At 43.6% G+C, this 10,366-nt stretch overlaps 2 long non-coding RNA genes across 2 annotated transcripts; both read right to left on the reverse strand.

Moving 5' to 3' along the window:
• Positions 1-295: 295 nt before the first annotated feature.
• On the reverse strand, positions 296-1,272 carry LOC124265125. The gene is made up of 2 exons (XR_006895345.1): positions 585-1,272; positions 296-442 (listed from the first exon to the last, which is right to left on the reverse strand). It is a non-coding gene; the product is annotated as an uncharacterized LOC124265125 (long non-coding RNA).
• An 87-nt stretch (positions 1,273-1,359) lies between these two features.
• LOC124265124 lies at positions 1,360-9,784 on the reverse strand. The gene is made up of 3 exons (XR_006895344.1): positions 9,696-9,784; positions 9,203-9,311; positions 1,360-1,670 (listed from the first exon to the last, which is right to left on the reverse strand). It is a non-coding gene; the product is annotated as an uncharacterized LOC124265124 (long non-coding RNA).
• Positions 9,785-10,366: the final 582 nt, after the last annotated feature.

A 10,366-nucleotide genomic window follows, 5' to 3' on the forward strand; every position in this document is an offset into this window, starting at 1 on the left:
GCATGAATACCAGCGCATTACAAATGTGTTATGATGATGATGATGATGATGATGATGCGAGAAATGTGTGTGTGCGTGCGTGCGTGCGTGTGTGTGTCTGTGTGTGTGTGTGTGTGTTTAAGATAAAACTCATTTGGACCTTAGAACGTTCATGAATGCAGACTTGGAATAATGCCGATGTGACGTAAAGCCCAACTCAACTATTACACTCTCAGTGTGCTAGTATAGTTCTGACCATGTCGAGCTTGTCCATCTCTTCACGCTTCACTCTGTGTATTGTAATCACAACCAATCACAGTGTACTTCAACCTACTTACTAATCACCACCTCATTGTACATCAAACTCACCATTATATAAACTCAACCTCTAATCACAACTAATCACTCTGTACATCAACCTACTCTGGTCAAATCACTAATTAGATGTTCAATGGACATCTACCTTGTCAATTGTATATACTCACAATGTACATCTCTACCTTGTCAATTGTATATACTCACAATGTACATCTACCTTGTCAATTGTATATACTCACAATGTACATCTATCTTGTCAACTGTATATACTGACGATGTACATCTACCTTGTCAATTGTATATACTCACAATGCAGCTATGTATATGTTGTCCATGTCTCAACTCTTTTTATCACTTGCTTAATAACTACACCGAAACGCCACACTCACAGAGGTTGACTGTCCATAGAAGTTTTCCTTCATCTTCACAACTTCTAAAATGTCTCGAAGAAGAAAATACTAAGAATGTTATACATCACTTCATGTTACCGAAGCGATCGTTGTGAATATAAATTAAAGTTATTGTTGAAAGCAACATATTTACAAATTGTTAAAAATCTAACAACGTACATTTATCATAGATTCAACAAGAGAAAATCTGTTTTAAACATTGTGTGACTGTGCCCGCTTGTATTGCCTCTTCCTTCTGAAAAAATAAACAATGAAGACACCCAGCACTAGCACAGCAGCAGCCAGGATCTTGATGCCATATGTCCCAGCTGTAAACACACCATCACCTCCACTCCACCCCCACCCCACAAGACGGGGTGGCACAAAATAGCTGCGTACATTTGTTACCCCAGGTACACTGTTTGTTTTTCTTGTAGCAGCAGTCGACTGGGCAGTTGTCTGTAGTTTCTCCAACATCACACTTTCCGTTGTAGCAGGTGTCTGGCATTCCTGACCCATCCCTTACTGCAAGACTTAACCCATTCACTCGGTACCGCTTTTCGCAGAAGTCTGTGAACACCCAGCATGTTCCTACAACATCCAGAGAAGGCCATGGCTCGCTTTCTCAGCTACTCGGGCCTGTCAATCACATCCTCCACAACGGTAAGATTCATGTTGTTCACCATTCCCGCCGTCAAACCCACCAGGTTTACAATAGGATCCATTAGATGCTCTGTGATAGGTACGACCATCGCAATAGGGATAAGGACCTTCATTCAGGTTGTTACAGCAGGTGTAAAAGTGAACTTTAGAAATTCCACCCCACCAGAAGTTGGAGCATATTCCTTTATGTGGTTGATCTACAGGCCTTCTCTTGACCCGAACATTGGGAGAAGTTGTGTGAACGCTGGCCAGTGTCGTGAGGGCGAGGACCGCCATTATGACCATTGCTAGTTTCGGAGATAACAGCAATGTTCCTTTGATCTGAAGGGTAATAACATTTTACAAGTTAATATCGATATACAGTAATGTCGTACGGCTGGAGTAGCGATTTATTTGATAATACAGCAATGACATTTAGATTTAAGAATACAAAGGTGCCAGAAACTCCCTAAATATTTCTAGTGTATACCATTTGTTCACAATGACAACCTTGTGTTTAGGATTATGGTGTATTAATGATCTCCGACATTTTAACGGATGTTTTATAAAAAATGACAAACTTGTATGATCATCATTATTTCGGGATTTACTTTCAGTATTATTCAGAAATATGTAAGTAAGTATGATTTCACGCCTCTTTTAGCAATATTCCAGTGTGTGCCATTCCTTCAGAAGGGCATCCTGATATTTAGAACATCTGTATGCTATTGATGATATCCAACATGACCAAATCACATACATTTTAACGAATGTTTTATGGTGTGGACCTGCTAGCGAAATGACAAAAGTCTAAGGTCGTCATCATTTCAAGATTAACCTTCAGCATTACGTTGACATTAGAGAGTATAGTTTTACGGGTCACTTTTCGCAATATGCCATCAATATCACGGCGGGAGTCACCACTTAATTTTGCTCCCATATGGGGAATCGAACCCAGATATTTGGCGTGACAGCTACCCATCGCCAATTTTCGAAATAGTTGAAATGGTGAGGGCATGGCGATTATGTAGCGAAACTGCCTCCAGGAAATATTTATCGACTGAAATAGTTTCTGAAGCATACAGTGATATTTACAGATGGTTAGGGAAGGAGTTCAGCTTGTTCTCAACTCTTAGCTATATAATCCACAATATGTGATGGAGGCACCTTTGTAGAAGGCACTGGTTTAGATTGGTATATAACCCACAATATGTGATGGAGGCACCTTTGTAGAAGGCACTGGTTTAGATTGGTATATAACCCACAATATGTGATGGAGGCACCTTTGTAGAAGGCACAGGTTTAGATTGGTATATAACCCAAAATATGTGATGGAGGCACCTTTGTAGAAGGTACAGGTTTAGATTGGTATATAACCCACAATATGTGATGGAGGCACCTTTGTAGAAGGCACTGGTTTAGATTGGTATATAACCCACAATATGTGATGGAGGCACCTTTGTAGAAGGCACTGGTTTAGATTGGACCTTGACCTTGTCCTCCTTATAGCCTGCATTGCAAAACCAACAATCTGACAAGTTGCCAGGGTCACGATCCACAAAGAATTCGTAACGTTACGTCCTGTCGTAACCCTTCAGTTGCCATAGGCTTACGAACATCATAGTGCTACGAAGACTTTTTGTAGGTCGGGAAGGAAGGAAGGTCATACACTGACGAAGAGAGGTCATACACTGACAAAGGGAGGTCGTACACTCACGAAGGCCTGCATACACTGACGAAGGGAGGTCACACACTGACGAAGGGAGATCATACACTGACAGACGGAGGTCATACCCTGACAAAGGGAGGCCATACACTAACGAAAGGAGGTCATGCACTGACGAAGGGAGGTCATGCATTGACGAAGGGAGATCATACACTGACGGACGGATGTCATACCCTGACGAAGGGAGGCCATACACTAACGAAAGGAGGTCATACACTGACGAAGGGAGGTCATACACAGATGAAGGGAGGTCATACATTGAGGAAGTGAGGTCATCCATTGATGAAGGGAGGTCATACACTGATGAAGGGAGGTCATACATAGAGGAAGTGAGGCCATGAACTGACGAAAGGAGGTCACACACTGCCGAAGTCCTCCATACACTGACGAGGAGAGGTCATACACTGACAAAGGGAGGTCATACATTGAAGGGAGGTCATACACTAACGAAGGGAGGTCATACACTGACGAAGGGAGGTCATACACTGCCGAAGGGAGGTCATACATTGACGAAGGGAGATCATACACTGACCGACGGAGGTCATACCCTGACGAAGGAAGGCCATACACTAACGAAAGGAGGTCATGCACTGACGAAGGGAGGTCATGCACTGACGAAGGGAGATCATACACTAACGAAAGGAGGTCATGCACTGACGAAGAGAGGTCATACACTGACGACGGGAGGTCATACACTGACGAAGGGAGGTCATACATTGACGAAGGAAGGTCATACACTGACAAAGGGAGGTCGTACACTCGCGAAGGGAGGTGATACACTCACGAAGGCCTCCATACACTGACGAGGAGAGGTCATACACTGACGAAGGAGGTCATACACTGACGAAGGGAGGTCAAACACTGACGAAGGAGATCATACAATGCTGAAGGGAGGCCATGCACTGGCGAATGGAGGCCATACACTGACGAAGGAAGGTCATACACTGAGGAAGGGAGGTCATACGCGGACGATTGGAGGATATACACTGCTGAAGGAGGCCATGCACTGGCGAATGGAGGCCATACACTGAGGAAGGGAGGTCATACACTGAGGAAGGGAGGTCATACGCGGACGATTGGAGGATATACACTAGTGAGCTAATAGTTAACGTCACACATAGGCAATATTTCAGCCATATCGTGACGAGCGGGGTCATACATTGAAGAAGGAGGTCATACACTGACGATGGGAGGTCATACACTGACGAAAGGAGGTCATTCACTGACGAAGGAGGTCATAGACTGACGAAGGGAGGCCATACACTGACGAAGGGATGTCATTCACTGACGAAGGGAGGTTATACACTGACTAAGGGAGGCCCTACACTGACGAAGGGATGTCATACACTGACGAAGGAGGGACATACACAGATGAAGGGATGCCATACACTGACTAAGGAGACCATACACTGACGAAGGAGGCCCTACACTGACGAAGGGTGGCCATACACTGACGAAGGAGGTCAAACACTGTCGAAGGGGACATACACTGACGAAGGGATGCCATACTCTGACTAAGGAGACCATACACTGAAGAAGGGAGGCCATACACTGACGAAGGGGACATACACTGACGAAGGGAGGCATACACACTGACGAAGGAGGTCATACACTGACGAAGGAGGCCATACACTGACGAAGGCGGGACATAAACTGACGAAGGGAGACCATACACTGACGAAGGGGGGACATACACTGACCAAGGGAGGTCATACACTGACGAAGAAAGGTCATACACTGACTAAGGGAGGTCATACACTGACTAAGGGAGGTCATACACTGACGAAGGGAGGACATACACTGACGAAGGGAGACCATACACTGACGAAGGGGGGACATACACTGACCAAGGGAGGCCATACACTGACGAAGAAAGGTCATACACTGACGAAGGGAGGTCATACACTGACGAAGGGGACATACACTGACGAAGGGAGGTCATACACTGACGAAGGGGGGACATACACTGACCAAGGGAGGTCATACACTGACGAAGAAAGGCCATACACTGACGAAGGGTGGCCATACACTGACGAAGGGGGGACATACACTGACGAAGGGAGGCCATACACTGACGAAGGGAGGTCATACACTGACGAAGGGAGGCCATACACTGACGAAGGGGGGATATACACTGACGAAGGGAGACCATACACTGACGAAGGGGGGACATACACTGACCAAGGGAGGTCATACACTGACGAAGAAAGGTCATACACTGACGAAGGGAGGTCATACACTGACACAAGGATGTCATACACTAAGCAATTATGACATAACAGGGGCGGCGTCAGTGTATGATCTCCCTTGGGGCGGCGGGGTAGCCTAGTGGTTAAAGCGTTTGCTCGTCACGCCGAAGACCCGGGTTCGATTCCCCACATGGACACGATGTGTTAAGCCCATTTCTGGTGTCCCCCGCCGTGATATTGCTGGAATATTGCTAAAAGCGGCGTAAAACAAAACTCAGTCAGTCAGTCATAACAGACTTCGGGACCCGAGTGTCTGATTTTGCAGAATCGAACATGAAAACCCTACACTGGTGTATTTACAACCATCCACATACGTTTAATATGTTCATCCTGTATGTGGAGTGGAGTGGAGTTTGTGTTCATTTTACACGTCTCTTCAGATGACTGACGGCCGGGCCATTAACCTATGTGTAGCATGATGTGACTTGTTTCGGACGAGACAGACGGAAGTAACACATCAGCCCGGTGGAGTCATTCACTCGTCACGAACACGTATCTGTAAAACGATCTCGTTTACGAGTTTGTTGGGCATTAGCTCAACATTTCTGTTTTGAAAAGTCACATTTCAGGAGTTGTAGATCTCATTTAACCTTAACAACAGAATTTATTCAGCGACAAGAGCTTGGCTGGTATGTTGTTGGGTTTACCTCACACGCTAACTGTGCAGAAGGGTACACTGAACTGTGACTGGTTGACTGGTTGACTGGGTGAGACTTAAGGTTTTGTTTCCATCCTAGCAAGAGGAACTGAAACAGAACCATGAATAAGTGTCAGAACTGTACAAAGATAATGAAAGTCATTCACTGTATTGGTCCAAACATATCATGCGTGTCGTCAAACTGTGCTCTTCATCTCAGTAACTACATAAAGCAAATATATGCCATGATTGAAAAGGGCTAACCGAAACAACGACATTGGTCACACTTGTCTTAAATATGTCGACGTAGTAAGAGACTGACCCATTAAGCGGACTGTTAGTAGTTCATCTACCTTTAAAGGCAGGGCAGGCAAACAAAGAAGTGCAGGGAGACAGCGGGAAGAGCGCGGGCAGACCGGCAGAAGGCAAGCCATGGACAAGGAGGGACAAACACTCAGCAGCCCATCCATCCCATCTGCTGCCCCAGGGTAAGTCTGACCTTCTCCTGTAGTCTCTGGACTTTGTGTAAACTCTGTGTGAATTTTGTGTGAACTCTGTGTGAACTCTGTGTGAACTCTGTGTGAACTCTGTTTAAACTGTGTGAACTCTGTGAACTGTGTGACCTCTGTGTGACCTGTTCTCCCTGCCCCACATAGTTAGTGAATAAGAACAACGACTCCTGATGTTTAAGAGTGAGTGAGTGAGTGGGTTGTTTTACGCCGCAACGCGTCTGATCACCTGATCCCTTTAGGCGCCTCTTACGACAAGATTGGAAGATCAACTTTGACCCGGATCGTCACGGGTCTGATGTTTAAATACTGACTGACTGACTGACTGAGTTTGGTTTTACGCCGCTTTTAGCAATATTCCAGCAACATCACGGCGGGGGACACCAGAAATGGGTGATGTTTAAAGAGTGCCAGACGTGTTACATAAACGAGTGAAACAGGAGGGCAGAGGCCATGGGGTTCATGAATAAATACAAAGTGACTCGAACTCTGTCATAAGCATGGGTTTATATAAAATAATGATTTCTAAGAAAAGACGAAAAGTCTCTCTCCATGTTGTTACTCTCTTTAAGAATGACACGCGGCTTTCTTTGAAACAATATCCATATTTAAGTTCGTCATATATTCTTGAAGACGCAAAGTGTGCTGGCGAGTGGGTGCCTGACTCTGAGGGTGTGGGTTCGAATCCCGGATGGGACTCAACCCCAAAAGTATTAGAATCTGTACTTTACTGAGGAAGTGTAATCCCAAATATAGCAGACTTTACAAGATATGGAGGCGTTCCAGTCAGGACCAGGGATTACCATCACGCGCTGTTATCATTGTTCTAAATCTCTTTCGGATACGTAAAGACACCAACAAACCAACCATCCAACATCTCCTTGGGACCCGTGAAAACAAATTAAACCAACCAGCCAACATCTCCTTGGAGGAGAATGAAGGAATTTATCGATGTCATATTAGAGGGCGCACTAGCGTTAGGGACACCAGGTGGTATTAGTTTAAAGCATTTGGGAGACCAGATGGTATTTATATTCAAAACGAGGCATAAGGAGAACGAGATAATATATATACATATATTTAAATACAAGTATTAGGGGGGCCAGATGATACAAATATATTTAACAACAAGCATTAGGGAGAACAGATTTTTCTATATGATTATTTAAAACAAGCATTAAGCAGACCTTATCTTCATTTAAAAGGACGTTCAGATGTGGAATACGTAAGAAAAGCAAGATTTCAACTCCTTTTTGTAAACAGCATGACGTTTCGGAGTATGTCCTTCTCCGTCATCAGGTACTACCTACCATTCACCTGACAAAGGAGCATGCACATACTCGGAAACGTCGGGTTATTCACCATAAACAACTTGACGTCCACAATCATGCAAGCATGCTTTTCTCAGATGGTATATTCATTTATAAACAAGCATTAGGGAGACCAGACGGCAATTTATACATATCAAATAAATAAAGTAGTAGAGAGACTAGATGGTAAATAACGGAGATAGTTCAAGATGTTCGGAGTCACAGGTAGGCCATGACAAGCACACTTTGCTGTAAATCAGGTGAGCTTAACCTAAAACACATCTTAAGGTCCTTATTTGTTGCTGTTTTGTCATAGTTAGGTGTTTTAGTGACAAAATCGTACTGCATCAGGGTGGTAAATAGGTGAAGGCAACAAACTGATAAAATCAGAGAACCCCCAGAATAACACTCTGACACGCACACCTTGCTGTAAGTAAAACACCTCTTAAGGTCCTCATGTGTTGCTGTTTTGTCATAGTTAGGTGTTTTAGTGAAAAAATCATACTGTATCATGGTGGTAAATAGGTGAAGGCAACAAAGTGATAAAATCAGAGAACTTCCGACTCCCTATACATGGACTGGAGCAGAATGACACTCTGTACACAAAACCTAGAAGCATCACCTGACAAGCATAACCTCTTCAACACCTAGGTTAGGTGAAATGGGGTTTAACGTCGCATTTACAAATATTTCGCTCATATGACGACGTGTATGTGTGTGTATGTGTGGCTGCTTGTACTAGCCCAGGTTTTATAGTGCTAGCAAACTGAGATATCGTGCTGCAGTTAATCATGAATACCCCGCTTAGAAACATTATACTCCGAGCCGACCAGTCCTTGTTGTACCCATTAATGCCGAGCGCCAGGCAGGGACCAACAAGTACCATATTTTAACGGATGGTACAACGCGGTCGGGGATCGAACCCGCGATCTTCCGCTCTCCGGGCGGACGCTCTAACCACTACACCAAGGACACGGTCTCAACGCCAAGTAAATGTTTAGAGGACTGTTATCATCGAAAATTAGAATAAAACATAGTATTAATTGTGTGAAACACCCAATTAGAACAGTCAAACAGGGATTTATTACCCAAGGCTAGGACAACAGCAACCCTCTCTTGGCAAGCTTACATAAAACTTTAAATAATGTCAACACTGTTAGTACATACCAATTGAGCGAGCGAGTGAGTGAGTGAGTTTAGTTTTACGCGGCACTCAGTAATATCCCAGCTATATGGCGGCGGTCTGTAAATAATCGATTCTGTACCAGATAATCCAGTGATCAACAGCATGAGCATCGATCTGGACTGTTTGTTAATTATAATATCAATTAAATAACAGTTAGTCATTATGAGTTACAAAAGTTTAAAGCGCTGAGTGTGGATTTGAACTCGCATGTTGAACTTAGGCTATGTAATTTAACCTGTTAGAAGTAAATTACTCACCCAATACTGTGTCACCCCGGAAGAGACATATCAGCAGTTAAGACATTATGGAATTGTGTTAACTTTATTCTTCTCATCAAGATCAAGTATGCTGACAACGGGTGAACGACTACAAAATAACATGAATTTATTTAGTCATTACATTGACAGCACGTACATCTTTGACGTGGACAAAATAAAGCCATTTTAGGAACGCTTCAATAAATATACTTTGAATAAGTGAAATGTTTACTGAATCAGCTGACAAGCCTTATTTCAATTATATACTCTCGTTACATAAACCTTTGTTGTTTGTTTACACCATAAATCAATAAATTATGTCAACAAACAAATCACATTCACATGTACATGCAGTAAACCGAACATCATTGCATGACTGAATTCAGCTGAGTCACAGGTGGAGCACAGAAAACGACTGTTTTGATGGAAATATCACGTAATTATACCTTTATAAATAGTTAAACATCGGTGATAACTTGGCTCTTATACTCACTCTATGACCGGCGTAAGTTTGGCCTAATTTAAGAGTGTAGAAAGGAAATTTTCTCCCGCTACATCCCCGAGACCATGCGGAAGTCTACCTGATATTTCTATCTCCTGAGTAGGAGAGTTCCAACAGATGACACTGAGGAAATGAATCGTACGTAAAATGTCAACCTGAGACGACTTAATCAAATGTACTTAGACAAACACTTCCCCAGGAATCGAAACGTGTTTAACGCACGAATAGGTTGTCTTCGCATTTATCTCACGGAAAAGTTACAGATACAGATAGTTTCGTTATAGATAACGTGTTTTACAGGGCAGGTTGACAAAATGCAAATGAAGAAAACGTAAATTAATGATAACAACTGTACCTGGTCATGCACCTGTTCAAAGCGTGTACTTCACTACATGAGAATTATTGAAGCTCCACTACGCATCAACCATACTCCTTGCCTAGGCGGATTCTCTCTCACACACACACACACACACACACACACACACACACACACACACACACACACACACACACAGAGAGAGAGAGAGAGAGAGAGACACACACACAGAGAGAGACACACACACAGAGAGAGACAGACACACACGCGCGCACACAGACAGACACACACACAGACACACAGAGACACACACCTCTCTTTATCCTGAAAGTTTATTAAACGACCA

Source organism: Haliotis rubra, unplaced genomic scaffold (genome assembly GCF_003918875.1).
Source record: "Haliotis rubra isolate DU_JTF1 unplaced genomic scaffold, ASM391887v1 Scf961, whole genome shotgun sequence".
Classification (NCBI taxonomy): Eukaryota; Metazoa; Mollusca; class Gastropoda; order Lepetellida; family Haliotidae; genus Haliotis; species Haliotis rubra.